At 40.7% G+C, this 22,345-nt stretch overlaps 1 protein-coding gene across 4 annotated transcripts in view; it reads right to left on the reverse strand.

The window, feature by feature from the left end:
• The window catches only part of unc-5, an 884,332-nt gene extending 862,236 nt beyond the window's left edge, over positions 1–22,096 (reverse strand). For all 4 annotated transcript variants that reach the window (XM_068226747.1, XM_068226748.1, XM_068226745.1 and 1 more), the window contains exon 1: positions 21,844–22,096. The gene's annotated coding sequence lies outside the window, so the exon portion shown is untranslated. The remainder of the gene's footprint in view (positions 1–21,843) is intronic.
• Positions 22,097–22,345: the final 249 nt, after the last annotated feature.

Genomic DNA, 22,345 nt, shown 5'->3' on the forward strand with positions numbered 1-22,345 from the left:
GAAGTATTGTCAAGGAGAGTTACTTTGCATTAAACGCCACAATGATGACAGAACAATAATCGCTAATGCCCTTCGTCTCATAGATCTCGAAGTGTATGAAGAGGTACAATGCATCGCGTAGGGAGGAGGCAGCGATAAAAAGATTTATATTATTGCACTAAATAAATAAAGGGCGTAGCAGAAATGATCAATCCAACTATACGGTTTGAAACTTGGATCTCTCGGCCAACTAAACTTGATGTTAAAACGAAGTATAAATATTAACCACTGTTCCTCTATTCCTTGCAACGTATAGTCTAAAGCAGAGAGATGTGACACTCTCTTCTTTGGTGCGAACGGGGACTACTCGTTTCTTTGTGACTTGGTGGCAGAAATATAACATACCAAAGGTCCTTCAAGATCAAACTGGCACCTAATAAATAATGTCATTGCTTTACGTCCCACTAACTACTTTTACGGTGTTTAGGGACGCCGAAGTGTCGGAATTTGTCCCGCAGGAGTACTTTCAGGTGTCGGTCAATCTGCCGTCACGCAGGTGACGTATTTGAGCACCTTCAAATACCAGCGGACTGAACCATGAATCGAATCTGCCAACTTGGGCTGAGAAAGCCAGCGCCTTAACCGTCCGAGCCACTAAGCCTGGCAAATTGGCAAGCACACAGTCAAGTATTCCGTAGCAGTACTTCGGAAACATTTGCATGAAGTACACAGCACTTAAAGAAGCCTGCTCTTCAGGTTTGTAATGATAACTACTTTCTAAACAAATGTATTTACTTTTAATGTTAATAGTCTACCAAAAGAGCCTCCGTGGCTCATGTGGCAGCACGCCGGCCTCTCACCGCTGGGTTCTGTGGTTCAAATACCGATCACTCCATGTGAGATTTGAGCTGGACAATGCGGAGCCAGGACAGGTTTTTCTTCGGGTATTCCGGTTTTCCCCGTCATCATACATTTCAGCAACAATCTCCAATATTATTTCATTTCATCTGTCAGTCATTAAACATTGCCCCATAGGGGGACGACAGTCTTCGGAACAATTCCTATCCTCGCCGCTAGACGGGAGCTTCATTCATTCCATCTCTGACCCGTTCGAATGTCTGAAAACAGGCTGTGGAACAGTGCCTAAATTTGTAAGCTATTCCGTGTCATTTTATGATGTTATGCCAGATAATTAAACAAATAATTATTGTTTAAGCATGTTATTTTTAGTTGTTAATGCTATAACTTTTTATACTTCTATTAGCATAAGTTAATTTACTGTAAGCTTTGTCGCTCTGTGCGACCTTCAATTATGGGAAACTCAGAATAAAGTTTGTTCGAAATAAAATACTTAATACTGGTATGTTGGTTTTGAATATTCTTCGCTTCAAGTTTCAGTATGCTAATTTGTAATTAGTACAAAATCTGTTTACTTGTTGTATTGGGCCGATGACCTAACAACTAGGTCATCGGCCCAATACAAACATCTAACAGCTCATGTACTTTTAAAAGTCAGTCCTAAATACACAAAAAACTAGTGATGACTTTCCGGGAATTGTTTGTTCGGATTACGTGCCCATAAACTAATGACGGACGAGCAAGCACAATGCAAATGGAAGGAAACAAGATCCAGCAGAGTACAATACCGTGTTCTAGTGTGCCCATGAGAGCTTAATAGCTTTCTACCTGCTGGTCCCAACTTGACAAGCGAGCGGCCTTGTAATATCCACAGCGCAGCATCATTTTCACTGACAGTCTGTTTCACTGTGTGCTCGGAGTTTTAGTGTGATCCCGCTACTGAAAATGTACTTATTAAAACAGTCCGGAGCAAGTGTGATCCAGAAGTACCAACATCTGGATGATGTACAAATTAAGACTGGGAGGAAAAGATTTCCTTTTTTCTAGCTGTTAGTGTGATTCTTACCGCAATGCTGAACTTACAGAGAGGGCAGTGAATAAGTATCTTGCCGACAGTGGATCAGGTCGTACGCCAGTGACGGCCATCCTATCGAAGTTGTTCAAGATTCCACTCAATATAATGTCCACATGTGATTCTGCAGGGCTGAACATAAAGGCTCAGACTTATGGAGAGTTGACCGAGCCCATCATAAGGTGGAATCTCGATCCTCCATGAATGTGGTTCAGCTATATACCTCTCGCTTGTGCCCAGTTCGTTAATGTGACGATAGGCGGTTCAAATCTTCATGCGGCTTATTGGAATTCCTTTCCTTCCGTGGAAATGACTACCCGCCTATCATCCGTCTGCGGTTTTACGTGCCTCTAACTAGTACTTTTACGGTTTTTGGAGACGCCGAGGTACCGGTGCCGGCATTTTGTCCCTCAGGAATTTCTTTTACGTGCCAGCAAATCTGCCGGAAAAGTGCCGGCGTATTTGAGCAGTTTGACCACGCCTCTGCCCCAGAGTTGAATTATTTTTTTTGCTAGTGGCTTTACGTCGCACCGACACAGATAGGTCTTATGGCGACGATGGAATAGGAAAGGCCTAGGAGTTGGAAGGAAGCGGCCGTGGCCTTAATTAAGGTACAGCCCCAGCATTTGTCTGGTGTGAAAATGGTAAACCACGGATTTTCATCTTCAGGGCTGCCGACAGTGGGATTCGAACCCACTATCTTCCGGATGCAAGCTCACAGCCGCGCACCTCTAACCGCACGGCCAACTCGCCCGGTCTAGAGCTGATTTGCACTTACCCTTGTACTTCATCTTACAACAATGATCACCACTATCACCTTACGCTTTGTGCTTGTTCGTTCAGACTGGCCTACAACTTGCAGAGGTCAAGATAACTAAAAGTTCAAGCTTTTAACAATTTGATTAGCTTTAAACTGTAATCAATATTCAGAATTTATCACATATCTTCGTTCAGTTATATGCCCAGTAGTTTACTATAAAATGAGTCGAAAGCGAATATTTGAATCTCTTCTATGTAGTACGAAATGCTTATTTTTGTGTCTACTTTTCACTGGTATGAAACAGCTTAGAATATTGGGGTATACTGTAATATTAAACTATCATCTTTAATATTTGTATTTCTTTACAACACCTTAAGTACTTTTTTTTTTTTTTTGCAATTGGCTTTACGTCGCACCGATACAGATAGGTCTTATGGCGATGAAGGGATAAGAAAGGCCTAGGATTGGGAAGGAAGCGGCCGTGGCCTTAATTAAGATACAGCTCCCGCATTTGCCTGGTGTTGAAAGGGGAAACCACGGAAAACCATCTTCAGCCGCGCGCTTCTAACCGCACGGAGACTTTAAGTACAAGAAAATACATTTTCCTTAAGAATAGTTACATTGCAAGCTGGCCCTGCGGTATAGCGTGCCTGCTTCTTACCCGGAGGCCCCGAATTCGATTCTCGGCCAGGTCATGGACTTTTACCTGGATCTGAGGACTTGTTCGAGGTCCACTCAGCTTACGTGATTACAATTAAGGAGGTATCTGACGGTAAGATGGCGGGCCCGGTCTAGAGAGCCAAGAATAACGGCCGAGAGAATTCGTCGTGCTGACCACACGACACCTCATAAACTGCAGGCCTTCGTGTGAGCAGCGGTCGCTTGGTAGGCCATGACTCTTTGAGGCTGTTGCGCCATGGGGCTTCGTTTAGCGTTACATGATATAAGATTGCTCAGTGGCGTACCTACCCATGCTGCACTATCTAATCACAATCACCGAGCGTGTTAAGTAAATCACGTGCCTCACTAGCACAATTACAGAGCTCTACTAACGACTGAGCCTTGCAGGACAGAGGATGGGACAAGAAAGCTGCTGTCTCCTCTCGCCAGGTAGCTCCTTGCTCGTCCCTTGAGTTTAGGAATACAGCCTGTTTTTTCCGTCAGCCCGCTATGCGCACCTCACTTGAATGTGCCGTAAACTCTTGTTTGGCAGTCACTTCATATTAAATAACAATTATTCAATATTGCATAAAGAAAATGTTATATGAATATATGAACCACCAATGAGCAGCTAAGCTGTGTGTGTGTGTGTGTGTGTGTGTGTGTGTGTGTGTGTGTGTGTGTGTGTGTGTGTGTGTGTCAATGAGCTACTGCTGGTATTTATTTAGACTATTTATCGTGTCAGAAGTACAAAGTAAGAGAGACAAAAATTAAACAAATAAATTTTAAACATTGGTTGACCAAAAATTGGCCACGACAAGCGCATTTGGAGTTGCCCTCATTAGATCTTTAATGGTACAAGTGGCTGGAGAAGATGGACACAGTAAAAGTAGCAAATACAGTAGAGACTATACGCGGCACTTCCGGATTTAGCCTTGTTAAAATGGGAAACAGGTCGCAATTGGCGCTCCTAGTGGCTTGACCTGAAAACTCGCGCTAAATTCAAATATCAATGGAAATGTATATACGGAAATGGATAAATAACGTCTAGAAAGAAAGTGTTACTAAGATATGAACTTCAAAGTTGCTAAAGCAATTCTGGATAAATGAATGAAGAATTATTTAACAGGTTATTACTTAAAGACTGAAATTAGACATATAATCAAAATGTGAAATAGACTGCTGTGAAAGGGCTTGATCTTTCATTTATGGATTAAATTTTAGCTTCAGAATTCCTGCCTGAACGTTCACGGCTAGATTTTTCTTTTTTCTCATTTTAAAGCATTGTATCATCCTATTAAAACACTTATCAACAAAAATATCGGCACGTTCCTAACACACATGATTCAATGAATTTACATTTAAGAGCTGGACAATTTTCCTTTTTAACTTGAAGCCTATTAACAGAAAGAAAATCTATAAATTTAGCCTCAAAAACATTCAAACTTTCCCTATAAGCAATACTTGCCATAATGCCATTAATTTGGGTAAAACAAATTTGCATCATCATATTGTTTCAACAAAATATGTACATTTCTTAAATCACCCATATTTTCTTCAGTGCTTGACAACGCATTACGGCATTCCAAATGGGGTAACTTGGAACACAACCAGCCACACTCATATGCATATGTATTTTTCTGAATTAAATCAAACCCACGGATCACACGTACAACAACACATCGGTATTGAAGGTTAACTGCTGCACTATACAATAAAATATGCGTTTTGTATGTTAGCCAGTTAAAATATGGGTCGAGAACGTCAGAAGATTATGAAGTACTATAAAAATATCTTTGTCACTGGAAGAATATATATGCAAACACAATATTACTTACATTTTCTTGTCACGAGGGAAACTGAAGAAAGACCGCGCATTCTTCTCTACTTCATAGTTAAATGCAGCCAAACAGAGCAGATACCTTTCCCCTCATGTTGAGAGGAGATATCAAGGAATGACACACGCTACTATTTAATTATGTCAACTCACTGAAAACGCATAAATAACACCAAAAACTTCACACACAAATACACGTGCTCTTACGACAGAATCAGTAGTTCTCAGGTCAATCCGCTAGAGAGAGTTCTAATAGTTCTCCCTCGATATCTTGCTGAGTGTCGCGTATTGTCTCTACTATATTTGGAAGTAGTTCTACAGGGCTGATGCAGTAATACTTTGCAAGGCAATCCGTTTCAGCTGCTCAGGTTAACCTTTTCTTTACTCCTTCTTTTACACTTCTCACTCAGAAGCTGATCTTTGTTTATATGGTTGTGATGTGTGCCAAAATGTATTTCAAACCAATAAGAAACCGACTAATCAAAGGGGTGGGGTGTCGCCAACAAATGAATGCAGGTCCTGCCAACATTAGATAAGAGAAAACATTATCGGAGATTAGATGCATCTGCACGATTTCGTGCTCTCGACAGTACCACTAGTTCTACTGACACAGCATCTTGACTGTGCCGGAGTACAATCTCTCAACCTTGCATACAGGAGGCAGTGGCTTAAGCAACAACGTACGTACGATTTAATACCAAAGATTAACATTTTAATCATGTGTTACTGAGTAATGACTCCTATATAATTTAGAGTCTACTTAAATACACCAAGCCAATATATTTGCTATTTGCTTTACGTCGCACCGACACAGATATGTCTTACGGCGACGATGGGATAGGAAAGGCCTAGGAATTGGAAGGAAGCGGCCGTGGCCTTAATTAAGTTACAGCCCAGGTATTTGCCTGGTGTGAAAATGGGAAACCACGGAAAACCATCTTCAGGGCTGCCGACAGTGGGGCTCGAACCCACTATCTCCCGATTACTGGATACTGGCCGCACTTAAGCGACTGCAGCTATCGAGCTCGGTCAAGCCAATATTAACTTTTCTTGGTTGAGAAAGGTTTTCATCTAATACCGATGCTTTCTATTGATAATTGAAAGTCTAAGGAGGGTCAAAGTGATGTTGGTAGATACTGAAGTTTTTCTTTTCAATCTACTTTACGCCGCACCGATGACGACAATGTGATAGGAAATGGTTAGGAGTGGGAAGGAAGCGACCGTGGCTTTAATTAAGGAACAGCATCAGCATTTGCCTGATGTGAAAATGGGAAACCACAGAAAACTATATTCAGGGCTGCCGAGAGTGGTGTTCGAACCCACTATCCCCCGAATGCAAACTGATAGCTACGGGCCACTTGCTCGGCGAACGAAGTGGTAAATTTCCAAAGGGATCTCCTGAGGCGAGCTCCAGCTACAGCGGTAACCAGTGAAGAAGACCCGTTCCGAACTGTTTTTCAGAGGATCCAACCAACCATCAAATCCATTACTTTCTCCAGCATGGCAGGAAAGGCACATCAGTATGTTCGGCACGCGGTCTATAGAGGAATGATATTCTAGTCCGGGTCAATACTATACATTGGTGCACAAAGAGACAGTATTCTTGCCCGGGGCAGGTGTGTGGTACCCCCATCTGATAGTGACATGCCTCAGGTATTCTCCATTGTACCAGACCTCAACTACAGGTAGTGGAGAAGTCCCGCTGGGAAAACACCACCCTCCTCCTTTATGAATGGAGTGTAACCCAGTCTTCCGACTGATAATGTCTACCATCAAAAGCGATGATTTGTAACAGAATGACGTGGACCGGTATCTCGTGGTAGTGAAGTCTGGAGGAGGGGGGCACATTTAAAAGAACACCTATATTATCATTCCCGATCTCCAATAGACGTTCTACCACCTGGATTGCAGAACATGAACTGAACTACAACTTCTTTACCGTACTTCTTCTTCTTCTTCTTCTTTTTGCACTACTGGCTTATAAATTTTTTTTTTTTTGCTATGGCTTTATGTCGCACCGACACATATAGGTCTTATGGTGACGATGCGACAGGAAAGGGCTAGGACTGGGAAGAAAGCGGCTGTGGCTTTAATTAAGGTACAGCCCCAGCATTTGCCTGGTGTGAAAATGGGAACCCTCGGAAAATCACCTTCAGGGCTGCCGACAGTGGGGCTCGAACCCACTCTCTCCCGAATACTGGATATTGACTGCACTTAAGCAACTGCAGCTATCGAGCTCGGTACTTATATATTCGGCCTCCTCAAGTATCTTATTCCACTTCTCGCTTCCTGGACGACTTCCTTAACTTCTAGTACTTTCAGATCTCTCTCTATGTCATCTTATTAGCGTACCGAGTGTGCTGGTTGCGCGGCTCGCGTTGTGTAGTTATGAGCTTGAATTTGGGAGATGACGGGTTCGAATCCTACCATCGGCAGCCCATGAAGATGGTTTTCTGTGGTGTCCCATGTTAACATCAGAGCTTCCCATTCCTAGTTCTGGACCATCCTTGCTTCACCGAAAACCTTCTATGTTGTGTTAGTGCAACATAAAACCACTGGTAAATGAAAATGAAAAATTGACCAGCGTAGATTAGGTGAAAGCTGTCCGAACAGCATTCCCCGTGCAGAAGCGTGCAAGACGCGCGTAAGATAGTGCTCTGGCACCCAAGAGTTCCACGGGTCAGTCTATCTCTCGGTTTCTCGTTTGCTTACGTCATATTTATCCAGTGCTTGCGATAGGGCGATTGGCTTATTTCTGCGTTTCACATAGAGGATAGGCTAAAGTCTATTATGTGACCTTGTCATTTCATATTGAATGATACATTCTCTGGAACGACATTATAATCGAAAACAAGTATACTTACGGCGATCTAGTAGAATTCTTAAGTGAAATAAAGCGCAGAGAAGTAAAACAGACGTTTCATTTGGGCACACACGTAGATTTATTTGTTTTTAAACCGTGCTTATTTTATTGTGTTTCATATTGTATTTTATGAGTACTAAAAACTTCCTGTCCTCTGACATGATTGTATCCTAGACTCTATGAGTTAGTTAAAGTCTAGAAAATATCTCAACCTACATATTTTCAGCTAAGTACTAAAGTTATGTCCAAGCAGCTTTTATGGGATATAGCCTATATTAGTAAATTATATTTTAATTACTTATGTAACATATCTTCAGTTGAAATAACTTTAGTGTTCTGTATTATAAAGAAATAACTGAATGCTTCTTTCTATATTCAAGTCAGAGGATACTACAAAACATGAGTGGTCCATAACAGTAAGGAATATGTACAGTATGTATATGTACAATAATCATAATAATAAGCAAGAAGCACGCGGGAGTTCACTGGGCAACGACTGACCCCCTCAACTCCAGAAGTACTACTGTACATTATCAAGGTTGCTAAACGCATGCATTGGTTATAGTTACTATAAACAAATACCCTCTCCCCGGATGGTGTTCATCCGTGACTGAGAGAGAAATATATATTTCATTAATTAATTAATTAATTAATTAATTAAATTTAATGAGCGATTTGGCTCCGCGGTATGGTTCACGTAACTGATAGCTTTCATTCACGAGATAGTGCTTTCTATTCTGTCGGCAGCCCTGAAAATAGTTTTCTGTAGCTCCTCATTTTTACACCTGGCAAATGCTGGGGCTGTACCTTATATTAAGGCCACGGTCGCTTCTTTCCCATTTCCAGCCCTGCCCTATCCCATCGACGCCGTAAGACCTCTCTTAGTCGATGCGACATAAACAGATAGCAAAAGAAATAAAATCATCCTCTTCGCGCAAGGGTGGCGGAAATCGGAGATGTGAAGGGTGTTATTATTCTTGGGTCTCAAGGCCTCAGATATAGTCAGTTCAAGGAATCCCTTGTATCTGTTTACGTAGAGTATGGTGTTGCATCTTATGACTGCGAGGTGCGATGTCTGAACCGAAGAATAATCTTAACATTAATTTTTCCACTTGAGTGAAGTAATAAGAAAAAAATTTGGACATGAAACGAAGACCAGAAATAAGCCTTTACGATACTGTCTGGATTTCAAATGTAGGGTTTCTTTCCGATATCATCGGTCACCTCAACGCTCTCAACTTACCCGTGCCAGGTAATGACCACCTGATTACAGAAGATTTTGATAAAACTGAGTCGTTCCTGAGAAAACTGGTGTGATACAGAGGGAAAAGCAACTGGGAAGAGAGAGACAGTGTACTTTCCAGATTTAGATCCACTGCGTGAAGGAGATAACCTAAGCTATTAGCCTATATTGAAGTCATTCGACCCTTAAACGAGGAACTAACCGTAGGGTATAACGGCTTTGTAGAACTCAAGCCCGCTCTTGATTTATGTGTTAAATGTTCTCAGTGTCAGTTGAAGACGTTCCACATACCTTGCAATTGGAACTCGTACAACTATCAGGCTTGTACTTGAAGAATGTGGACGATTTGGTTGAAATTTATTATATATACTTTGCGCTGACAATTTATATTTTTGTACATGTGCTGTGAGTGTTCCTTATACATGGAGGATGACCACATGTTGTTCCAACAAAGGTCAATTAAATAAATTAAAAATCTATAAGGCTGAAAAATAGATTCAACAACTCTCCTACTCTGCAAACGTTTTATGCAAATTTCCTCAACAAGAGTATTTGAGACTTCATAAGCAGGTGGCGAAAGTATCTCCATATTCGGTTTCACTTACGTCTGTGAAAATTCGTTTTCAGATTTTAAGCTCATCAGGCTCAGGTTACGAGAATCTCTCACAGTCGACAACCCCCGATACGGTGTCGCACTAGCGGCTTCAGGTAGGCCTATGATTGTACGCGACAAAGAGACAATTGGAAACAGCAAACATCCGCAGTTAATTACTACATACAACACCCCAGTGCATAAATGTAAATAAACACAGAGAGTGCTTATAATATAATAGTTTAGGTTTGTTCCTTCATGCACTGATATATTCCTGTACACACAAGTTGAACCGAACGCAAATTGCTTTGCATGTGCAAATGATGTAATTTTACGGTTCTGATCCATAGCTTAATGCATCCTTGCAAACAAAATACACCATTCCGTCCGTCACTGTGAAAATAAGTTGAACTGTAATGTTTAATGTTATAATAAGGAGAATAATACTGAAGTTCACAGATTCGAATCCAGGCGCATTCAATTGAGATCTGAGAGTTTTTAAGTGTATGACACTCGTTGAGTAAAGTTTCAGTAGCATTCTCGCTCTCTTCTTCTTCTTCTTCTTCTTCTTCTTCTTTCATTTTTTGCTAGTGGCTTTACGTCGCACCGATACAGATAGGTATTATGGCGACGATGGGATAGGAAAGGCCTAGGAGTTGGAAGGAAGTGGCCGTGGCTTTAATTAAGGTACAGCACCAGCATTTGCCTGGAGTGAAAATGGGAAACCACGGAAAACCATCTTCAGGGCTGCCGACAGTGAGATTCGAACCCACTATCTCATAAATTCAATACAGTTGTAAGGATCTAAAACATGTTACACTATTATTGTCCTTTATACCATAAATACAGTATATCGCATATATAGACTTAGATTGTAAGCTCAGTGTATAATTGAGCACCCCGGGACCCTACATCTGAGCTCATCATGTGGACACCTCTGTACCAATCTCCAGAAGAATGACATTTAACCTAGTCACACGAGTAGGAAGGGGAAGGAACCCTAATAGAAAATACTTCGCATAGTAGCCTATTATTTTTCTAAATTATTAATTTTGAGTTCTTATAAAAAGCTGCTTTCACTAGCACTCAAGAAAACATAAGACATAGCGCCATTGTGACTTCTAAGCTGCGTATCTCTTCAAGTCAGCAGAGAAACCAGTGGGACGGAACGGCAAGGCGTTGTGTGCCAGCGATCCGCCATCTCTGATAACAGCCGCCTCACAATGGCTTGTTTACCGCTTGCATCAGCTACTCTTTGCATAAGCGTTCCTACAATATTATTAAATTCCTTAATCCGCGGACTACCAGATTATCGGCCAACCATTTTATTTTACTATAGCTTATTAGACAAGGAACGTCGACCCACATTGGCACATTCATAACCACTTTTATCGTTGGGTTCTGTCTTTCCCTTTAAGCAACCGGTATTTCTGGTGACAGTTTTTACATTCAGAGCCAGTGAGTTAGGACTCTGTCATCTTTTCTAACCTTAATTCTCTCTGTATATTTCAATGTTTTACCAATACTCTCTCTGTATTTATTTTGAACAATTATACTTTCGGAATAATCTTTGTTTGTTTGTTTGATCGTGGAAGTATCATGTCAAACATACTGGGGTGATTGGCAATTGACTAGAAGGAATCTACTTCTTCTTCTCTTCTCCCACCGCTTTTCCCACGCCTGTGGAGTAGCAGGTGCGAAGTGCGTCAAACATGTGGATATGGTCCTGTTTTACGGCTGGATGCCCTTCCTGACACCAACCCTATATAGAGGGATGTAAGCAACATGGCGTGTTTCTGTGGTGGTTAGTAGTGTGGTATGTTGTCTGAATATGATGATGACGGACACACACACCCAGTCCCTGAGTCAGAAAAATTAATCAGAAGCGATTAAAATCCCCGACCCGGCCGGAAATTGAACCCGGGTTCCTCTGAACCGAAGGCCAGTACGCTGACCAATTAGCCAACGAGTCGGACAGTTGACTAGAAGGAATACCGTATACATAACTATGCTATAAATTATTACAGTATACCGAAGTGGAGTGGGGGTTACAGTGGTTCTTAAAGTGTATCTCCACATTTTACAATAGTTATTTTTTCTAGAAAATTGTATAGGCATATACGAAAGTTGTATGTATTCTATGCATGTTCAGTCCGTCAGCGATGCCGCTGGTGGGATCCTCAACAGCTCTGCCATCAGTTGTCATAGATGGCCTAGGCATCACTGAAGAGGCGTACTGGATAAATGAGGGGTGAGCTAGTTTCCCGTTGCTTTCCTCACCGAGCCAGAGTTGCTATTACATATCAGTCTGCCAAGCCCACTGAAATGCATACACCAACCGACCCTGTGAGCAACATTTTCACACCATTCATAGCAGGGACTGGCTGCATTAGGATTGGCATTACTAGCATCGCTCATACCTCAGTCACTTTCATATTGTCAAAGCCAAGGATAAGATAGGGACAGATCTATGAAAGTAACAAAATTGCTCTAAGCCATACCAGAAGACACATAAGGGAAGAAAATACAGTCTTAGCAAAAATGTAGTCCATTAACACTCTAGGAGGAGGGGAACACTGAGCCGCAGAAAATATTTTGGACGTTTCTTTTTCAGATTTTTGGTAGGACGAACTGTTATCAAAATCGTTTGTGATATTTTTCACAATTTAAAAATTCAAATAATAATAATAATAATAATAATAATAATAATAATAATAATAATAATAATATCGTGTGTTGTAATGAGGAGTGAAGTAGTTTGACAATGCTTTCTTTATTGGGCCATTGGCCGTGCGGTTAGGAGCGCGCAGCTGTGAGCTCGCATCCGAAAGATAGTGGGTTCGAACCCCATTGTCGATAGCCCTGAAGACGGTTTTCCATGGTTTCCCATTTTCACACCAGGCAAATTCTGGGGCTGTATCTAAATGAAGGCCACGGCCGCTTCCTTCCCATTCCTAGGCCTTTCCTGTCCCATCGTAGCCATAAGACCTATCTGTGTCGGTGCGACGTAAAGCAAATTATAATATATATATATATTGGGCCAGAAAGTGTTATTACAGTACGACCAGCCCTGTGAGTAGCATCTCTCATAACATCAAAACGTACTAGTCGTACTCAGAATACCACTACTTAGTACCACTCATACCTCAGCAGTTTCCATAGTATTATAACTCTAAATGAGGCTGCTCTGGCCTGTGCCACAGACAGATAAAAAATATGGCATCCAACTAGAAATAGCAACAGCTACACATTCAGATGACAATGCATTAAAGAGGAAACCAGTGAAAATACATGACGGAGTGATTGGCCTCGTGTTTTTGGGCACGTTGCTGTCAGCTTTCATTCGGGAGATGGTGAGCTCGAATCCCACTATCGGCAGCCCTGAAGATGGTTTTCCGTGGTTTTCCATATTCACACCAGGCAAATGCTGGGGCTGTATCTTATTAAGGCTACGGCTGCTTCCTTTCCGTTCCTAACCGTTTCCTGTTCCTATCGTCGCCATAAGATCTGTGTGTGTCGGTGTCCGGCTCCATGGCTAAATGGTTAGCGTGCTGGCCTTTGGTCACGGGGGTTCCGGATTCGATTCCCGGCAGGGTCGGGAATTTTAACCTTAATTGGTTAATTTAGCTGGCACGGGGGCTGGTTGTATGTGTCGTCTTCATCATCATTTCATCCTCATCACGACGCGCAGGTCGCCTCCGGGTGTCAAATCAAAAACTTGCATCTGGTGAGCCGTACTTGTCCTCGGACACTCGCGGCACTAAAAGCCATACGCCATTTCATTTTTATTTGTGTCGGAGCGACGTAAAGCAAATTTAAAAATATACTCCGTGTTCCTCGGAGTTTTTGTAACAGTCAAATGTGCATGGGTAATCCAGTCTTGTTTTTACTCAATTACCAGTGCTATACTTACTTCATTAACATGTCTGTCTGTTAGGTCATCAGCCCAGAGGCTGGTTGGATCCTCAAATAGCACTACGAAAGGTTATGCGGTTATAAGGAAATCCCTAAAACCAATGGCAGCACCAAAATGAGGCGTACTAGGCAAGATGAGGAGTGAGGTAGTTTGTCATTGCTTTCCTCACTGGGTCAGAAAGTACTATTGCAGCACGACTGACCCTATGAGCAGCACCTTTAATGACACTCAGATGCACTAGTCGTGCTCTGAATGTCATTACTCAGCACTACCCATACCCCCAGCAACTTCCATATTGTCACAGCCATAGATGAGACTGGGACTTCGGTGGAAGCTACACTTTACTCTGGCCTGTGCCAAGAGATGGATGCAAAAGTACTGCATCCATCAAGAAATGACAGCAGGCAGTTCTTTAACATATGTCTTAGTTATATGATTGTCAACGAGTGTTCTACGTACCTTTCAAAATCATCTTGAAGTTTCGTTAAATGTTTGTATTTAACAAGCAGACATATGCCAGAACGGTAGTACAGGGTTGTTTTTAAAGCAAGGAGGAACTGAATTTTACATACTGTAGTCAATCACAGTTTTGTTCGTACGGCTCGAATGTGAATGCAATTTGGCTCTTTTGTGAAATATATATTCGTTTACATTTTTCATACATGAACTCAAATATTACAGAGTCTATCAATTTCAGAAAATATATGAATAATATCAGAAAGCACAAAGTACCGAACTTCCTTTACAACTTTTCTATGTGTACATTTGCAAGTTAGTTTCACCTCTCAGCATCAACCTGTCCTGCTACACCTCAACCCTACCTGTGGCGTATTTGTTTACACTCGTACTTATTCCCTTAATGATTTGCCCTTAAGAGTAAGTTGGGCAATCATTTTCTTCAGGCTGTCTGAGAGCTCTCTCCTCTTCACCATTTCACAATAACGCTTCATTGGAGTGTTGGTAAATGCATTCAACAATCCAGTATAGTCAATAAAAAATTATTGACGGTACGTGGAAGAATTTGAGACGAAAATCAAGACAGAGATAATTGAGTGAAAGGGATGAAAGGTACATTTTGCATCAAATTATACCTGATCCCAAGTTAAGTGTACTGAAACTGCGCACTCTTGTACAGCACAATCTAAGAAAGGAACTTTCTAACCAGACTATAGGCTACGTCGTGTATTGTGGAGAAATGGCTACCGCGGCCAAGTTCAATGCAAGAAGTCTTTCATCAGTGTAAGAAACAGATGAAATGAAATGGCGTATGGCTTTTAGTGCCGGGACTGTCCGAGGACAAGTTCGGCTGGCCAGATGCAGGTCTTTTGATTTGACACCCGTAGGCGACCTGCGCGTCGTGATGAGGATGAAATGATGATGAAGACTACACATACACCCAGCCCCCGTGCCAGCGAAATTAACCAATTAAGGTTAAAATTCCCGACCCTGCCGGGAATCGAACCCGGGACCCCTAACCATTTAGCCATGGAGCCGGACAAGAAACAGATTGAAGGGACTGACGTTCGCGAAAGTATTTTTTTAAATTTATTTTACAAGTTGCTTTATTACGTCGCACGGACGCATATAGGTCTTATGGCGACGATAGGACAAGAAAGAGCTAGGAGTGAGAAGGAAGCAGCCGTGGCCTTAAATAAGGCACAGTCCCAGCATTTGCCTGATGTGAAAATGGGAAACCACGAAAAACCATCTTCAGGGCTGTCGACAGTGAGGTTCGAACGCACTTAAGCGACTGCAGCTATCGAACTCGCTCGTTCGCAAAGGAGCACGTCTCAAGAGACTACTGGGATCGATTAATATGGTCCGACGAGACAAAATAGATACTTTTTGATTCGAATGGAAGCTGCAGAATTTGAAGAAAGCGAATCCAGCCTACCGTAAAGAAAATACTATCCCAGCAGTCGAACCACTGAAAGATATTGCCCAAAAAAGGGCTTTCACGTTAATTACATGTTTCAACACGATAATAACCCTACACATACTTAGGAGCTTGTAAAAACCCGAATGATTTGGAATGTTCCCCATCAACTCGAAACTCTTCTTCAGTCAGCGGAATTAAACCAATTGTACATTTTTGGCCGATTTTGAAAAAGAAGGTCATAAACTGCAAGAGTACATCGATACCGGAGCTTCGAAGTGTCATTACATAGCAATGGAAGAACATCAGTCCACACTAATGCATGAAACTAGGTTCTTCTATGCAAAGACGATGCTAGGAAGTTATTAAGGCAAACGGATATGCCACACCGTACTAGTATTGTAGAAGTGTTGATTTTTCTGTGTTTGGAACAATTCCTAGCATGACGTGTAGGAATAGAAATGTAAAAATGTTCAGTTTTTGTGTTTTCTGAGGTTGTTCATATATATTTTGAAGGTGATATATAAAATTTGAGTTTATAGTGCATATTAAAAACATACGACATACTTTATCATATTTCTACCAGTGCAAACAAATAGAGGTATATATTTATTTCACAAAACAGCCAACTTGTATTACATTCCAGCTGTACGAACGAAACTATTACCGACTGAAAATCATGACTTGCAACATTAACTAGATTACTCGAGCCCCATTTGAATGTTATAAAAACTGTGATGAAGAGGGTGATTACTATCTTTCATATATGTATTACTATCTGGTGCACCCCTCTATGACGGATTATTATTTTTTTTTTTCTGTATGTTAAGTCTTCATTTCGGAGGCTGGTTGGATCCTCAAATAGCACCGCCAAAGGTTACGTGATTATATGAAAGCCGCTGAAAGCCCTGGTGCCACGTACAAGGCATGCTGTGGGGCGAGGGATTTTGCCATTGCTTTTCTCACTGGGTCAGAAAGTGTTGTTGCAGAATACAATCAGCCCTACGAGTAGCACATTTTATGCAACCCAGACACACTGGTCGTGCTGTGAATACCATTACCTACCCTACGAGTACCTTAACATCTTCCGCACTGTCAAAGACATACATGAGACAGAGACTTAGCAAAGCAATCTCCGTACAGGCCATGAAGGCTCTTGGAGGGGTAGAAGGTAAAGGCTTCCACTATCCATAACCTCGGCACTTGATGGGGCAGAGTGGTTAGCTTTACAGAGTGGTTAGCTTTGCCCCCAGGAATTAACCTGGTACTCATTTTTGGTGTAGGCTGAGTGAACCTCAGGGCCATGTACACCTTCGGAAGTGGAAATCTCGTTTCTTAAATTTTACGACTTCCTGACGGGGATTCGAACCCACGTCCTTCCATACTTTATCATATTTCTACCAGTGCAAACAAATAGAGGTATATATTTATTTCACAAAACAGCCAACTTGTATTACATTCCAGCTGTACGAACGAAACTGTTACCGACTGAAAATCATGACTTGCTAGATTACTCGAGCCCCATTTGAATGTTATAAAAGCTGTGCCTCGGCCAGGCAGCCCCTAGATAGAGACTTAGAAGCTACAGTTTTCTTTGGGCTGTTCCGAGAGACAGACGCAGTGATACTGCATCCATCAAGAAATAGAAAGGGGCAGGTTAGTTTTTGAGCAAAGGCATCTTTATCACACCTCCGACAGTAATGCAGAAGTAACAAAGAACATCTCTAGCGATAGTGAGTCAGTGTATTGTTACCGCTGATTACCATCGCCAGTTACCTCGGAACGTTGTTAAAAATAAAATAATCGCGAATATCTGCGTTATTATTCCTCGTATGATAAAACGATACGAAACATACGAGATTTGAAATGATACATACTTTGATATTTTATCAGTGGAAACTATTTTTTTTTTTTTTTTGTAGATACGTAGCAGGTTTTACCGACCTTCAATTCAGGCACCAGCGCAGTATTGCGTACAACGTATTCTCAACGACACGGAAGCCTTTGGATACCTTTGGCACTGCTCGAAAGCGAATCTCATGGCAGTGGTTTCTTCATCTTAGCGATTAGATCGAGGTCTCAGAGATTTAAATCCGGAGAGTATAGGGGGTGGTAGAACACTTACCAGCCCCAGCAACTGAACAAAACAGACACCGCTCCTGCTGCATGCGCTCTTGTGTTGTCATGCAGAATGATATATCCTTGCGAATTCGATCTAATCTCGAAGATGAAGGAACACTGCGTGGGATTAGCTTTCGAACAGTTCAAGACGTTCTGAAGACAATCGATCACTCTGCTGGGAATGCGTTATACGCAACGCAAGTAGCTTCATCGAAGGCCTGTAAAACCTATGAATGTATGTATGTATGTATGTATGTATGTATGTATGTATGTATGTATCTGAAAAATAAATTGTTGTCACTATCTAAAAATCAGTCTATGTATTTTGCATGTTTGCTTACAAGTTTTCGATGTAACTTAGCTAATATAAACGGGGAAATTTGGCTTTTTTATCTTCTGTTACTGCATACTAATTAAAGTAATAATATACAGTATAATGATTAGTGCACAACCCGGCTATCTCTGAAACAAAATACCGAGTTTCGATAAATTACGTTTTACCGTTATGTCATAATAAATAAATAAATAAATAAATAAATAAATAAATAAATAAATAAATAAATAAATAAATAAATAAAATAGACACACATTGAACTGAACCTACTTTTAACTTTTGTGCACCTAATCCGAGAAAAGAAATTAATCATGGGACAAAAATTTGAAGTGTGCAGACAAAACTATAATTTTATTTATTTAGACGTTCATAGGTCCGAATTTTCACATCGTTTGTATCACTTATATTCCTCTGAATAAAGCGAGATATTATAAAACCAAATTCTTACTCCGCTAGAAACGCCCTAATAATTGCATTCAGCAACAGTGTTGAGTGAATTAAATTTGGTAGATAGTGATTCAATACCAGAACTTGAAATAATTTCCTGCGTTGCAGATCCTCACTAGGTGGTAATAACGTGGGCTATGAATGTATAATGTAACTCACAACAGAGCCGGTCAGATAGCCTTAACGAATCAGTTAAAAGGCACAGAACGCACTAACACCTGGTTCTATTCCGAATGACTTAGGAGGTCCCTCGCGATTTTCAATTGTACTAACATAGGTGTGCCGTGAACGCAGTTGATTTAAGCACGCGGGCAGTTCTTATGGACACATGTATTGTCGGCATCTGTGATTAATATTTTAAATTGCTCCTTGAAGCAGATAAACTGGTAGTTCGGCTACAAACCATGACAATGCATGTACAGTCGTAGGCGGTTAACAGCCATAATTTCATATAATAGCTGTTTACGTTTCGATATTTCAATAATTTTATATGATTAGGAAGTCGGTATTAGATATCAGTACTTGATAAATGAACATCATTAAATCAAACATCCGCATGAAAAGCAAATCACATAAAATTCAACGCGGAACGCCATTAGGAAATCAAGGCTCCCCATTTGGTTGTCAGCTCCGAGTACTTACACCTTCTATCGTAAGACTAACCTGTTATTTATTGCAGATTAGATTGAAAGTAATGAACACAAACTGGTGAGACTTCTCAGGCTTAGCTCAGGGCCAACTTTTTAAATTCTACCTTGGGTTGTGTCTAATATCATGCAATTGAATAATATATTTTTATCATTAATTAATTCAATTTAATCACAGTAATAAAATCTACTTAAATAAATGGATTTCGATGTGTAGCTCTCTGTAAAGCCTGGTATAAAAATAAAAGCACACATGAATGCTGATGGACTGCCAGGAACCCTAGGTACTTAACTTGGAACGAATAACCTTATACCCCCAATATCCCTAGGAAAATCGAAAAGGTAATTAGGTACAAAATGAGTGTATTAACTCTTAATGTAATACAAATACTAAATATTTCTACGGCAAAGTGATTATGAATACGCATGTCTTACTGAATGTGGGGTATATTGACCCTTTAGCCTATACTGGAAAACGCAATGGACTTAATTCAACTGGTAATTAATATTGATATGTTACTGTCCATTCCAATGGTAAGGACATTTAAAAAGTTATTATTGTTTACTTTTGTGTATTTATAAATTATCTAAAATAAGAATAGTAATTACAAGCGCAAGAGCTAGAGCGCAAGAGTTATCTTCCACACGGAGCCGACTTAACTATAGTTTTGCCAAGTGCCGTGGTGATGAAACTAGTTCCAAAATAAAGGAACGTGCTAAATTATAAGATCGGCCACACATTTCTGGAGTGATGGTAAATAATTATGGGGGTTTAATTTTCCTCATAGGTACTGTAGACCTAAGAACATTTATCAAGTAATAAAAATCTTTAGAGGAAAATATAGATCTATACAGCAGCTATTCGTGAGTTTTCTTTTAAGGCAGTTACTATCCAATTTTTATACAGCTATTTCCAGTAAAATGGAATTAGAGTTGTCTTTGATAGTAGCTGGTTGAATAATGATATTTATTACACTGTGGTTCAGACCGTAGAGCACTGGCTTTCTGAAAAAAAAATGGTGGGTTGGATTCCGGTTCGATCCCGGTCGAGATCGATCCGGCCAACATGTTCTCAGAAGGCCAGCGCTTGACCATTTGAGGCATTCAGTCTCACTCAGATGTTATTCTAAATAGTTTTACAATGTGATGAGATCATAATATGAAGATAGAATTTAAATTCAAGAGGACAAATCGGGATAAGAAGACTTAGGGATTAGAAAAATTTATCAAGGGAAATGTTCGATAGATTTCCCAGTTCTTTGAAACAACTGATAGGTAATCCGGCGCCTGGACAATAGCCCTAAATGCAGATCAATTATGACTGATTCACTGATTGATTGACTGATTGACTGGATTTGATTTATCGCCTTTTATCACTGGGAGTATATTTATCTTAATTAAAAACATTGGTTGGTATGTATAAATTAACAGTTGTTTATGGCCACATCAGTTAATATGGAATAAAATTCATTATAAAGTACACCTATTTCTTTCATTTCACTTTTCTTTCGGTACATGTTGTATGCTCCTTAGCTGGCAGGGGTAATTCGAGAATCTTATGCTACATAATGCCTTTGCTGGCAGGATGTAGTGTTTACAGTGCACAATGTCTTCTGGTAAGGGCTAGAATAAATTTTTTACTGTCATTGATCTGTCTCAGTCTCATCCTTGGCTTTGACAATATGAAAGTGACCGAGGTATGAGCGATGCTAGTAATACCATTCCTTATGCAGCCAATCCTTGTTATGAATGGTGTGAAAATAACGTTCATAGGGTTGGTTGGTGCTTACATTTCAGTGGGTTTGGCAGACCGATGTGTAATAGCAATTTCTGGCTCAGTGAGAAAAGCAACGGGAAACTACCTCACTCCTCATTTCCCTAGTATGCCTCAGTGACACCTAGGCTATCTATTACAGTTGTTGGTGGAGCTGTAGAGGATCAAACCAGCCTTTGGGATGAATGCCCAATGTACAACATATTTATGCTACATATAACCATGAATGATATTTCTGTAAAACAATCCGCTCTGCATTCACTACTTTACTGCTTACTTTTGAAGAAGGGAGGAACGTTCTTCATTTCTCTTATTCTACAAATTATCCCGAAATCATAAACGTATCAGTTTCAGGATGAAGATGCAGTGCACGGTTTGCATTCGATAATATTTATGAATCGCGATTTCAAAACCTATCGTGTTAAACTGACAAATGCTTTGAACTTAAAAAGCAGAAGACTGAAAGTCAGAGAACATTACATGTGTAAATATGGCACTACTTATTTGTGCCTGTTGGACCTACTACTCTACGTGTTTATATTTACCGGGGGGGTCTCAGTATTTTGAAACTTTGTATTGCTTGTACTGCGTCGGGTTTTAAACTTAGAAATGTTCTTATTTGATGATTGTGAAATCTTGTGGATTTTGAAGCGTAGAATATTTAATTTCCTGAGAACTCCTACAACTACAGTTTAATACGAAGTATTCTAAACTAGACAATTTAACACGTGTGCCTACAACGAAGTGAAAGCACAGGTACCGACTACGAACTCCAACTTAGTCCAAAGCAATTTGAATGTATTGCCAATAGTAAAGAAAACAATTCAGAAATCTCGCCCTCTCCTTATTGCAAACGAATCCTACCTGTTGTAAGATGAGTATTTCAATCCTGGATTTTTTTCCACTTCACACTTGACACTATGCCGCGGTCTTATTCAAATACATTGTAGTTAAACACTTGTAAAATCACAGTAAACACTAAATTGTAACGATATCTTGACAGAGCCTTCATTCGACTTAAAGGGTATCAACATAAACGAACCACATGACCCGAAGTACTGTACATCGTTATGAACTATCCACCGGAGCGAAATAATTAACAACCAACACACGCGGAGACACACAACACATGCTCCCAGGCGCACGCACGAATACTCTCTGGGGAAGAAGGAAGAGTGTTTGCTGCTCTGTGGCCCGCGGGACCCGCCATCCCCACTCCAAAAACTGCACCCTGCCTGCAGCCACCACTCAGCGCAGTAAGAAGACAGACCTGTGGTTGGTTAACAATGATGGGTGAGAGAGTTTCGATGAAGCCTGGACAAACTAAGATACCTCACCGTCTCCGATTTCTTTTAGTAGTTCTGCA

This window comes from Anabrus simplex, chromosome 1 (assembly GCF_040414725.1).
Source record: "Anabrus simplex isolate iqAnaSimp1 chromosome 1, ASM4041472v1, whole genome shotgun sequence".
NCBI classification, from domain to species: domain Eukaryota; kingdom Metazoa; phylum Arthropoda; class Insecta; order Orthoptera; family Tettigoniidae; genus Anabrus; species Anabrus simplex.